Source organism: Pristiophorus japonicus, chromosome 10 (assembly GCF_044704955.1).
Source record: "Pristiophorus japonicus isolate sPriJap1 chromosome 10, sPriJap1.hap1, whole genome shotgun sequence".
Classification (NCBI taxonomy): Eukaryota; Metazoa; Chordata; class Chondrichthyes; family Pristiophoridae; genus Pristiophorus; species Pristiophorus japonicus.
The window spans coordinates 220,777,382-220,789,927 of record NC_091986.1 but is presented as its reverse complement, the minus strand read 5'-3'; the positions used below and the strand labels follow the sequence as shown (position 1 = coordinate 220,789,927).

At 46.7% G+C, this 12,546-nt stretch overlaps 1 protein-coding gene across 1 annotated transcript in view; it reads right to left on the bottom strand.

The window, feature by feature from the left end:
• Positions 1–12,546, bottom strand: part of pgm2l1 (phosphoglucomutase 2-like 1) — a 105,207-nt gene that overhangs the window by 46,919 nt on the left and 45,742 nt on the right. The window lies entirely within an intron of this gene.

Genomic DNA, 12,546 nt, shown 5'->3' with positions numbered 1-12,546 from the left:
GTACTGAGGGAACGCCGCACTGTCGGAGGGGCAGTGCTGAGGGAGCGCCGCACTGTCGGAGGGGCAGTGCTGAGGGAGCGCCGCACTGTCGGGGGGGCAGTGCTGAGGGAGCATTGCACTGTCGGAGGGGCAGTGCTGAGGGAGCGCCGCACTGTCGGAGGGGCAGTGCTGAGGGAGCGCCGCACTGTCGGAGGGGCAGTGCTGAGGGAGCGCCGCACTGTCGGAGGGGCAGTGCTGAGGGAGCGCGCACTGTCTTTCAGGTGAGATGTTAAATGAGATCCCACGGCTCTACGCAGGGGAGTTCTCCCCGGTGTCCTGGTCAACATTTATCCCTCAACTAAACACTAAAAAAGTAAATTATCTGGTCATTATCACATTGCTGTTTGTGGGAGCTTACTGTGTGCAAATTGGCTGCTGTGTTTCCTACATTACAACAGTGACTATACTTCAAAAAGTACTTAATTGGCTGTAAAGCGCTTTGGGACGTCTGGTGGTTGTGAAAGGCGTAGAAGTCTTTCTTTCAACTGTAGCTCACCAATGTCACACTACATTAAATCAGCTAATAGGTAGGCACAGGATTTGGTGAGGCGTGGTTCTGTAATGTAACAGTTAGAATAAAAGGGCTCTTACTCAGGCAGCCACAGGAATTGGGTGGTGCGGAAAGTGAAACTATCATGCCAGTGGCCTACGCAATACTCTCGAGGATTAGGTTACAGCACACTGCCAGGCTTAGGCAAACTGCAGGAAGATCTACTCTGCACGTAACCTGATTCAGGAGTTCTCTGTTTGAGAGAGGGAAACCTTTAATTCCACAATACAGGCTCACTTATGTGCACATTCACCCCTATTTAAAAAAATAATTCAACACAAGTTGTGACTCAAGAGGACGTGGTGGCATTGTGTGATGTGCTCCGTCTGTTGCATTGTGTTGCAACACAGAGGCCATGAATCCACACGGTTACGTGATCTCCATCATGCTATTGGGACAAGCACTAAGCCAAGACTCAGTGGACTGGAATTTGCAGTGGGGTAATGATGGCGAACTGACAGCAGTCGCTGTTATTACCACTTTGAAACTGACCACAAGCTCAGGACGTAGCGCAAGCGCATCGCAATACGGAAATCCTGAGGGTGCGGTCAGTCATTCACTGCTCCAACTCTGGCTGCACTGTGACCCACTGTCCCCACACGCGGCCCCCCCCACCCCTCCCCCACATGCATAGCCGGCAATCAGGGAACTCAGTAAAATGGACGAAAACCTTTGCTTTTCGGCAATATCATCATCATTGGCAGTTCCTCGAAATAGAGGAAGACTTGCTTCCACTCTAAAAATGAGTCCTTGGATGGCTGAACAGTCCAATACGGGAACCACAGTCCCGTCATAGGTGGGACAGACAGTCGTTGAGGGAAGGGGTGGGTGGGGAGTCTGGTTTGCCGCACGCTCCTTCCGCTGCCTGCACTTGATTTCTGCTCATGCTCTCGGCGACGAGACTCAAGGTGCTCAGCGCCCTCCCGGATGCTCTTCCTCCACTTAGGGCGGTCTTTGGCCAGGGACTCCCAGGTGTCAGTGGGGATGTTGCATTTTATCAGGGAGGCTTTGAGGATTTCCTTGTAAAGTTTCCTCTGCCCACCTTTGGCTCATTTGCCGTGAAGGAATTCCGAATAGAGCGCTTGCTTTGGGAGTCTAGTGTCTGGCATGCGAACGATGTGGCCTGCCCAGCGGAGCTGATCAAGTGTGGTCAGTACTTCAATGCTGGGGATGTTGGCCTGGTCGAGGACGCCAACGTTGGTGCTCCTGTCCTCCCAGGGGATTTGCAGAATCTTGCGGAGACATCGTTGGTGGTATTTCTCCAGTGACTTGGTGTCGACTGTACATGTCTCTGAGCCTTACAGGAGGGCGGGTATTACTACAGCCCTGTAGATCATGAACTTGGTGGCAGATTTGAGGGCCTGGTCTAATATTGCTGTTAAATACCCCATTAAATGTTAAACCTTGTTAGATTAGGTGTAACTGGAGTTTTAACAGAATATTGACTGCTAAAGAAATGTTAGGGCCCTGAAATAGTAATTTTAATTTTGTGGAGTGTCAAATTTGTTCATAATGAAAATTACAATTTTTAATGAACTTTAAATTTTTTTAAACTTTTTTTTAAAAAAAAGGTTGTTCCTATTTATTTCAAGTTCTACTTTATCCCCATGAGAGACCCAATCTTTGTTTTGCTCTCGAACAATTTTAAAGTCAGGATAAAAGCAGGTTCTCATTTCCTGCTTCCCTGTCTGTGAAAATTCTGCAATGTGATTGGCTGCTTAGTCAGCCTGTTGCTGTCACAGCAGCTCGCATTAGGGAATTCTCCATTATACTGCACTGAAACCTCTCCCCACAGACATCATTGTGGGCAGCTTTCTTCAGGGCCAGCGGTGAGTGCCTTCACTTTGCCACTGACTGCAAATTCCAGGCCCGTATCTCAGGCAGGAGGATCAAGCTGTATCTGAGTAGAAGTTACCCACTCGGGCACAATGGCTTGTGCACTTCAGCAAGCTCTCTGCTCAAACCCAGTATGAGGATGTGAGGCCTTTTCATTCTGTCTTCTTTGAAGCTTTGGATTTTTTGCATCTTAAAATAGGTCCTCGACTGCCAAAATAATCCAAAGAGAAGGGAAGACGACATGTCAGATAAAGGGGCAGAGAGACAGAAAGAGGACATTTCTCCTTTACTATGAAGCTTGCCCAGTAACAAAGATCCTGCAGATCAAGACGATATTATTGACTTGTTCAAGAAAGTTCAAGGCGTGGAGCATCCTGCCTTCCTTAGATAGGTAGGTAAATAGAGGGAGGAATTGGGGTAGACAAAGGGGGAGAAGGAAGAGGAGGGCATGTTGAAGTTATTTAAAATAATATAACTTGCAATTAACAAGAAAATAGATGGGTTTACATTTCATGGTTCTTCCAAGTCCTCCCTAGTTTCTTTCTGCATGAACACAGAGGTTGTGACAAGCATTAATATGATGGATATAGTGGGTCAGCCTTGAAAATTAGGAACAAGGTGCCAGTCTTAGTGCAGTCATAGCAATCTCACCACGGAGTCAGAGGCTGGCACTTTTGTGCAGTACTGAGGGAGTGCTGCACTGTCGGTGGTACAGTCCATCAGATGAGATGTTAAACCGAAGTCCCATCTACCCTCTCAGGTGGGCGTACATGATCCCATGGCATTAGGCTAAGAAGAGGTCTGCTTGGTGTCCCGGCCAACATTTATTCTTCAACCACCACCACCAAGAACAGATTATCTGGCAATTTATCTCAATGCTCTTTGTGGGGGCTTGCTGCCAAATGCGCAATTTGGCTGCTGCATTTCCTGCACTGCAACAGTGACTACAAGGGCCCAGAACAGGCGAAGGCCCAGGGGCAGCACGGGCCAGCCCACACTGCGATAGGTGCGCGCACTAGGTCCGTGCAGCAGAGCTGGTCTCCAGTCGTCCTGGTTAACCCTTGCCACTGGACCAAGACCTAGCTCTGTCAAGCCCGTGTGGTGGCTGGTGTGCAACGGTCACCCCACGTTAAAAAAATCCACGCACAGGCATCTTCCACCCTTCAGGATGTAGTTCAGGACCTGGAATATTGGGTCCTTCATTGAAACACTTGTGAATCGTTTGACGTGGAAGCAAGTCATCCTCGATTCGAGGGATTGCCTATGATGACGACATTTCAAAAGTACTTTATTGGCTGTGAAGCGCTTTGAGACATCCGGAGGTTTAGAAAGGAGCTTTATAAATGAAAATTCTTTCCTTTTCCATATGTATCTCCCTTGATAATTCTAAATGTAACACATAGCACTTGACTTAATATAGTGTCTCTTTGAGATGTAGTGAGGAAATAAAAATAGACCATTCACACAGAATGTTCTCAATCTGTGGGAGGTGCTGACCCGAGAGGAAAGGAAAATCAATCAGCAAGATCATCCCTAGAACACTCACACATGGGCTGGTGTGTGGTCTCAAGAACGCTGCAGGCAAGGTCACCTTCTCAGCCAGGGACGCAGGGAGACCCACAAAAGAGGAAAGGTCGACGATAGCTTTTCAGGAATAAATGCAACTGAAAGTTGCAACATTTAGAACAAATCATTCCAAAAAACTATCGCAGCTGCCAGAGAGATGAACCAAGAATTCGGTGAAATGTTGCACTGTGTCAGACCTGGCCTAATTCAGTGCCTATTCTGTGCACGTAAACAATAACTGCCATAGACTTAGACAATCATTTCAAAATGATCGATTTCCTATTCCCACAGAGGAGTGCCCACAAATAAAGACAAGTAGCAGCCTTCAATGACAAGAATACTGGGTGTGGATAAACAAGACAATAAAAATGATATTCCACCTGAGGATACAACTTTCCCAATTTAAACCTCACTGAAAGATTGAACCATACATCTAAACCACTCATCATCATAGGCAGTCCCTTGGAATCGAGGAAGACTTGCTTCCACTTTTGACATGAGTCCTTAGGTGGTTGAACAGTCCAATACGGGAGCCACAGACCCTGTCACAGGTGGGACAGAGAGTCGTTGAAGGACGGGGTGGGTGGGACTAGTTTGCCGCACACTCCTTCCGCTGCCTGCGCTTGTTTTCTGCATGCTCTCGGCGACGAGACTCGAGGTGCTCAGCGCCCTCCCGGATGCAGCGCGAGTGTCCGTGGAGCGTCCTCCTCAGTTTCAGATGCCCCCAAAAGTTCGTCAACATACTCCATCTGCTCCACGACGACATGCAGGCCGTGATCCTTACCAACGGATCCATTACAGACCCAAATCACGTCCGGACCGGGGTCAAACAGGGCTGCGTCATCGCCCCAACCCTCTTCTCAATCTTCCTCGCTACCATGCTCTACCTCACAGTCAACAAGCTCCCCGCTGGAGTGGGGCTAAACTACAGAACCAGTGGGAAGCTGTTCAACCATCGCCGTCTCCAGGCTAGGTCCAAGACCACCCTAACCTCTGTCGTCAAGATACAGTACACGGACGACGCCTGCGTCTAAACCACTAAAGCGAAATAGGAGGTCAGTGTGTCACTTGATACCTGACCCTAGGAACAGGAGGCCCCTCGAGCCTGTTCCACCATTCTATTAGAACATGGCTGATCTGTATTTTAACTCCATCTACCCTTAATAGCCTTGCCTAACAAAAATCCATCAATCTCAGGTTTGACATTTCCAATTGACCCACGGCATCAACAGCTTTTTGTGGGGGAGAGTTCCGGATTCCCAGCGCCCTTTGTGTGAAGAAGTGCTTCCTGACATCACCCCTGAACAGCCGGGCTCTAATTTTAAAGTAATCCCCCTTGTTAGAAACATAGAAACATAGAAACATAGAAAATAGGTGCAGGAGCAGGCCATTCAGCCCTTCTAGCCTGCACCGCCATTCAACGAGTTCATGGCTGAACATGAAACTTCAGTACCCACTTCCTGCTTTCACGCCATACCCCTTGATCCCCCGAGTACTAAGGACTTCATCTAACTCCCTTTTGAATATATTTAGTGAATTGGCCTCAACTACTTCCTGTGGTAGAGAATTCCACAGGTTCACCACTCTCTGGGTGAAGAAGTTTCTCCTTATCTCGGTCCTAAATGGCTTACCCCTTATCCTTAGACTGTGACCCCTGCTTCTGGACTTCCCCAACATTGGGAACATTCTTCCTGCATCCAACCTGTCCAAACCCGTCAGAATTTTAAACGTTTCTATGAGGTCCCCTCTCACTCTTCTGAACTCCAGTGAATACAAGCCCAGTTGATTCAGTCTTTCTTGATAGGTCAGTCCCACCATCCCGGGAATCAGTCTGGTGAATCTTCGCTGCACTCCCTCAACAGCAAGTATGTCCTTCCTCAAGTTAGGAGACCAAAACTGTACACAATACTCCAGGTGTGGCCTCACCAAAGCCCTGTACAACTGTAGCAACACCTCCCTGCCCCTGTACTCAAATCCCCTCGCTATGAAGGCCAACATGCCATTTGCTTTCTTAACCGCCTGCTGTACCTGCATGCCAACCTTCAATGACTGATGTACCATGACACCCAGGTCTCGTTGCACCTTCCCTTTTCCTAATCTGTCACCATTCAGATAATAGTCTGTCTCTCTGTTTTTACCACCAAAGTGGATAACCTCACATTTATCCACATTATACTTCATCTGCCACGCATTTGCCCACTCACCTAACCTATCCAAGTCACTCTGTAGCCTCATAGCATCCTCCTCGCAGCTCACACTGCCACCCAACTTAGTGTCATCCGCAAATTTGGAGATACTACATTTAATCCCTTCGTCTAAATCATTAATGTATAATGTAAACAGCTGGGGCCCCAGCACAGAACCCTGCGGTACCCCACTAGTCACTGCCTGCCATTCCGAAAAGTACCCATTTACTCCTACTCTTTGCTTCCTGTCTGACAACCAGTTCTCAATCCACGTCAGCACACTACCCCCAATCCCATGTGCTTTAACTTTGCACATTAATCTCCTGTGTGGGACCTTGTCGAAAGCCTTCTGAAAGTCCAAATACACCACATCAACTGGTACTCCTTTGTCCACTTTATTGGAAACATCCTCAAAAAATTCCAGAAGATTTGTCAAGCATGATCTCCCTTTTACAAATCCATGCTGACTTGGACCTATCATGTCACCATTTTCCAAATGCGCTGCTATGACATCCTTAATAATTGATTCCATCATTTTACCCACTACTGAGGTCAGGCTGACCGGTCTATAATTCCCTGCTTTCTCTCTCCCTCCTTTTTTAAAAAGTGGGGTTACATTGGCTACCCTCCACTCGATAGGAACTGATCCAGAGTCAATGGAATGTTGGAAAATGACTGTCAATGCATCCGCTATTTCCAAGGCCACCTCCTTAAGTACTCTGGGATGCAGTCCATCAGGCCCTGGGGATTTATCGGCCTTCAATCCCATCAATTTCCCCAACACAATTTCCCGACTAATAAAGATTTCCCTCAGTTCCTCCTCTTTAATAGACCCTCTGACCACTTTTATATCCGGAAGGTTGTTTGTGTCCTCCTTAGTGAATACTGAACCAAAGTACTTGTTCAATTGGTCTGCCATTTCTTTGTTCCCCGTTATGACTTCCCCTGATTCTGACTGCAGGGGACCTACGTTTGTTTTTACTAACCTCTTTCTCTTTACATACCTATAGAAACTTTTGCAATCCGCCTTAATGTTCCCTGCAAGCTTCTTCTCGTACTCCATTTTCCCTGCCCTAATCAAACCCTTTGTCCTCCTCTGCTGAGTTCTAAATTTCTCCCAGTCCTCAGGTTCGCTGCTATTTCTGGCCAATTTGTATGCCACTTCCTTGGCTTTAATACTATCCCTGATTTCCCACCTTCCCTTTTTTATTTTTACGCCAGACAGGAATGTACAATTGTTGTAATTCATCCATGCGTTCTCTAAATGTCTGCCATTGCCCATCCACAGTCAACCCCTTAAGTATCATTAGCCAATCTATCTTAGCTAATTCATGCCTCATACCTTCAAAGTTACCCTTCTTTAAGTTCTGGACCATGGTCTCTGAATTAACTGTTTCATTCTCCATCCTAATGCAGAATTCCACCATATTATGGTCACTCTTCCCCAAGGGGCCTCGCACAATGAGATTGCTAATTAATCCTCTCTCATTACACAACACCCAGTCTAAGATGGCCTCCCCCCTAGTTGGTTCCTCGACATATTGGTCTAGAAAACCATCCCTTATGCATTCCAGGAAATCCTCCTCCACCGTATTGCTTCCAGTTTGGCTAGCCCAATCTATGTGCATATTAAAGTCACCCATTATAACTGCTGCACCTTTATTGCATGCACTCCTAATTTCCTGTTTGATGCCCTCCCCAACATCACTACTACTGTTTGGAGGTCTGTACACAACTCCCACTAACGATTTTTGCCCTTTAGTGTTCTGCAGCTCCACCCATATAGATTCCACATCATCCAAGCTAATGTCTTTCCTAACTATTGCATTAATCTCCTCTTTAACCAGTAATGCTACCCCACCTCCTTTTCCTTTTATTCTATCCTTCCTGAATGTTGAATACCCCTGGATGTTGAGTTCCCAGCCCTGATCATCCTGGAGCCACGTCTCCGTAATCCCAATCACATCATATTTGTTAACATCTATTTGCACAATTAATTCATCCACCTTATTGCGGATACTCCTTGCATTAAGACACAAAGCCTTCAGGCTTGTTTTTTTAACACCCTTTGTCCTTTTAGAATTTTGCTGTACAGTGGCCCTTTTTGTTCTTTGCCTTGGGTTTCTCTGCCCTCCACTTTTCCTCATCTCCTTTCTGTCTTTTGCTTTTGCTTCCTTTTTGTCTCCCTCTGTCTCCCTGTATAGGTTCCCATCCCCCTGCAATATTAGTTTAACTCCTCGCACCAGAGGGAGTAGTTTCTCGCTATCTACCCCATCAAATCCCTTAATTGTTAGATCCCGAGGATTTCTGAATTGGCAAGACTGATTGGTATTTCACCCTGGGGACATCAGAACCAAGCCCAATCCTGCACACAAATGTGCCTGCGTATGCCGCACACACACCAGCAATCTAGTAACCGCCGCCCCATTTTTCCCTTTCCTAGCTCAGGGTACTCCACAGTTTTCAAATTTTTTCATAAAAGTGCATTTTCCTCAAAGGAAACCTGAAATGTGTTATTTTTAAAATTTGTTCCTAGGATGTGGGAGTCACTGGCAAGACCAGCGTTTATTGCCCATCCCTAATTGCCCTAGAGGTGGTGGTGGTGAGCCGCCTTCTTGAACCGCTGCAGTCCGTGTGGTGAAGGTGCTCCCACAGTTCTGTTAGGGAGGGAGTTCCAGGATTGTGACCCAGCGACGAGGAAGGAACGGCCGATATATTTCCCAGTCAGGATGGTGTGTGACTCGGAGGGGAACGTGGAGGTGGTGGTGTTCCCATGCACCTGCTGCCCTTGTCCTTCTAGGTGGTAGAGGTCGCGGGTTTGGGAGGTGCTGCCGAAGAAGCCTTGGCGAGTTGCACAAAGAATTACAGTGCCCCATTCAGACCATCACATCTGTGCCGCTGATTTTCCTCCATGAGCTACTTAGTCTAATCCCGGTCACTATCCAGGTTCTTCAATATTCCTCCTTTTCAAGCAACTATAAAGGACAACATTCCACTTGCTTTTCTAATTGCTTGCTGTACCTAACTTTCTGACTTTGCTGCACAAGGACACCCAAATCTCTCTGAGCATAGTTCCTCACCATTTAAAATATATTCTGTTTCTATTCTTCCTACCAAAGTGGAAAAACCTCACCTTTCCCCACATCATACTCCATCTGCTGCCTTACTGCCCACTCACTTTCCTGGCTATAGCCCTTTGCAATGTTCTAAGGTTAGGGTTGAGGTACATAATGTGGGCAGAGTAGTGGGTGATTTCTTTTTCATCTAACTTTGTTAAACCTGATGTCTGGAAGAGTGTTAAGTACATAAGAAATTGGAGCAGGAGTAGGCCATTTGGCCCTTTGAGCCTGTTTCCCCCATTCAATATCATGGCTCACCTTATAAGTCAACTCCATCTTCCCGCACTATCCCCATATCCCTTAGTATCCAAAAATCTATCATTCTCAGTGTTGAATATACTCAAAGACTGAGCATCCACAGCTCTCTGGGGCAGAGAATTCAAAAGATTCACCACCCTCCGAGTGAAGAATACAATTTATGGACTCTACTTAAACAGTGGTTTTGGACAGGAAATTCTGCATTCTAATCACCGTCTGTGTAAAGAGATTTTTTTCTAACCTCTCCTTTAATTCTTTTTGAGCTCATAAAATTGTGCCCTCTCCTTCCCATCACACCAGTGGAAACAATCTCTCACTATTTACCGTGTCAGAACCCTTCATAGTCCTGAAGGCCTACATCAGAGCATTCCTTAACCTTAAGGGGTCTGCCATTTAGGACTGAGACGGAGACATTTCTTGAATGATATTGAATGGGGGAAACAGGCTCAAAGGGCCGAATGGCCTACTCCTGCTCCAATTTCTTATGTACTTAACACTCTTCCAGACATCAGGTTTAACAAAGTTAGATGAAAAAGAAATCACCCACTATTCTGCCCACATGATGTACCTCAACCCTAACCTTAGAACATTGCAAAGGGATATAGCCAGGAAAGTGAGTGGGCAGTAAGGCAGCAGATGGAGTATGATGTGGGGAAAGGTGAGGTTTTTCCACTTTGGTAGGAAGAATAGAAACAGAATATATTTTAAATGGTGAGGAACTATGCTCAGAGAGATTTGGGTGTCCTTGTGCAGCAAAGTCAGAAAGTTAGGTACAGCAAGCAATTAGAAAAGCAAATGGAATGTTGTCCTTTATTGCAGGGGGGTTGGAGTACAAGAGTAAGGAAGTCTTGCTACAATTGTACACGGCCCTGGTGAGACCACACCTGGAGTACTGTGCACAGTTTTAGTCTTATCTGAGGAAGGATATACTTGCATTGGAGGGGGTGCAACGAAGGTTGACTGGATTGATTCCTGGGATGAGAGGGTTGTCCTATAAGGAAAGGTTGAGTAGATTGGGCCTATACTCTCTGGAGTTTAGATGAATGAGAGGCAATCTCATTGAAAAATACAAGATTCTGGGGGGATTGGTCGGGTAGATGCTGAGAGACTGTTTCCCCTGGCTGGAGATTCTAGAACTAGGTTTCCATAGTCACAGGATAAAGGATCGGCCATTTAAGACAAGGAGATCTACTGTGGCCTCAACATAATAGGAGCAGGAATAGGCCATACAGCCCCTCGAGCCTGCTCCGCCATTTAATACCATCATAGTTAATCCGATCATGGACTCGGGTCCACTTCCCTGCCCGCTCCTCATAACCCGTTATTGGTTAAGATATCTGCCATCTAACTGGAGAAACTAAACTAAAGGTTTGATTCTAGGTTAGTGCTTGGTTAAGTGAGCTAAAGGAAAGTAGCTGGGATACTACATTCGGCCGCATATCCCCCGTGCTTAGAAGGGAAAGAAAAATACATCAGGCTAGGTTTCCTGCTTCTGATCACTATCCTACAACTCTGAAAAGCATACGTGTAGGGCCTCGGGTGAGAAAGGAATCAGGGCCTCGATGTCGAGTAGCCCGCTGACACTCGTCCACTGCCAAGAGCGGGACCGGAGTGAGGTACTGCAGGGCCGTCACACCAGTGGTACTGCAGCACAGCAACAGTCAGCCACTTCCGGGGGCAGAAAGTAGAAAACGAAAGAGAGAAATGGGGGGCAAAATGTGCAATGAAGTCAGACATTAAACAGAAACACAAAAGCAAAGGTCCCACACAAGAGATTGGTGTGAAAAATTAAAGGTATTGGGGGTAATATACTGACGTGGATAGAGAACTGGTTGGCAGATAGGATGCAGAGAGTCGGGATAAATGGGTCCGTTTCAGTATGGCAGGCAGTGACTAGTGGGATGCCGCAGGGCTCAGTGCTGGGACCCCAGCTATTTACAATATACATTAATGATTTAGATGAAGGAATTGAGTGTAATATCTCCAAGTTTGCAGATGACACTAAGCTGGGTGGCGGTGTGAGCTGTGAGGAGGATGCTAAGAGGCTGCAGGGTGACTTGGACAGGTTAGGTGAGTGGACAAATGCATGGCAGATGCAGTATAATGTGGATAAATATGAAGTTATCCATTTTGGTGGCAAAAACACGAAGGCAGAATATTAACTGAATGGCGGCAGATTAGGAAAAGGAGGTGCAACGAGACATGGGTGTCATGGTACATCAGTCATTGAAAGTTGGCATGCAGGTACAGCAGGCGGTGAAGGCGGCAAATGGTATGTTGGCCTTCATAGCTAGGCGATTTGAATATAGGAGCAGGGAGGTCTTACTGCAGTTGTACAGGGCCTTGGTGAGGCCTCACCTGGAATATTGTGTTCAGTTTTGGTCTCCTAATCAGAGGAAAGACGTTTTTGCTATTGAGGAGTGCAATGAAGGTTCACCAAACTGATTCCCGGGATGGCAGGACTGACATATGAGAAGAGACTGGATCGATTGGGCCTGTATTCACTGGAGTTTAGAAGGATGAGAGGGGATCTCAAAGAAACATAAAATTCTGACGGGACGGGACAGGTTAGATGCAGGAAGAATGTTCCCGATGTTGGGGAAGTCCAGAACCAGGGGAAACAGTCTAAGGATAGGGGGATAAGCCATTTAGGACAGATGTGGAGAAACTTCTTCACTCAGAGTTGTTAACCTGTGGAATTCCCTACCGCAGAGGGTTGTTGATGTCAGTTCATTGGATATATTCAAGAGGGAGTTAGGTATGGCCCTTACGGCTAAAGGGATCAAGGGGTATGGAGAGAAAGCAGGAAAGGGGTACTGAGGGAATGATCAGCCATGATCTTATTGAATGGTGGTGCAGGCTCGAAAGGCCGAATGGCCTACTCCTGCACCTATTTTCTATGTCTCTATGTAAAACACTGCAGATACTGGAAATCTGAAACAAACACAGAAAATGCTGGAAACACTCAGCGGGTCAGGCAGCATTTGAGGAG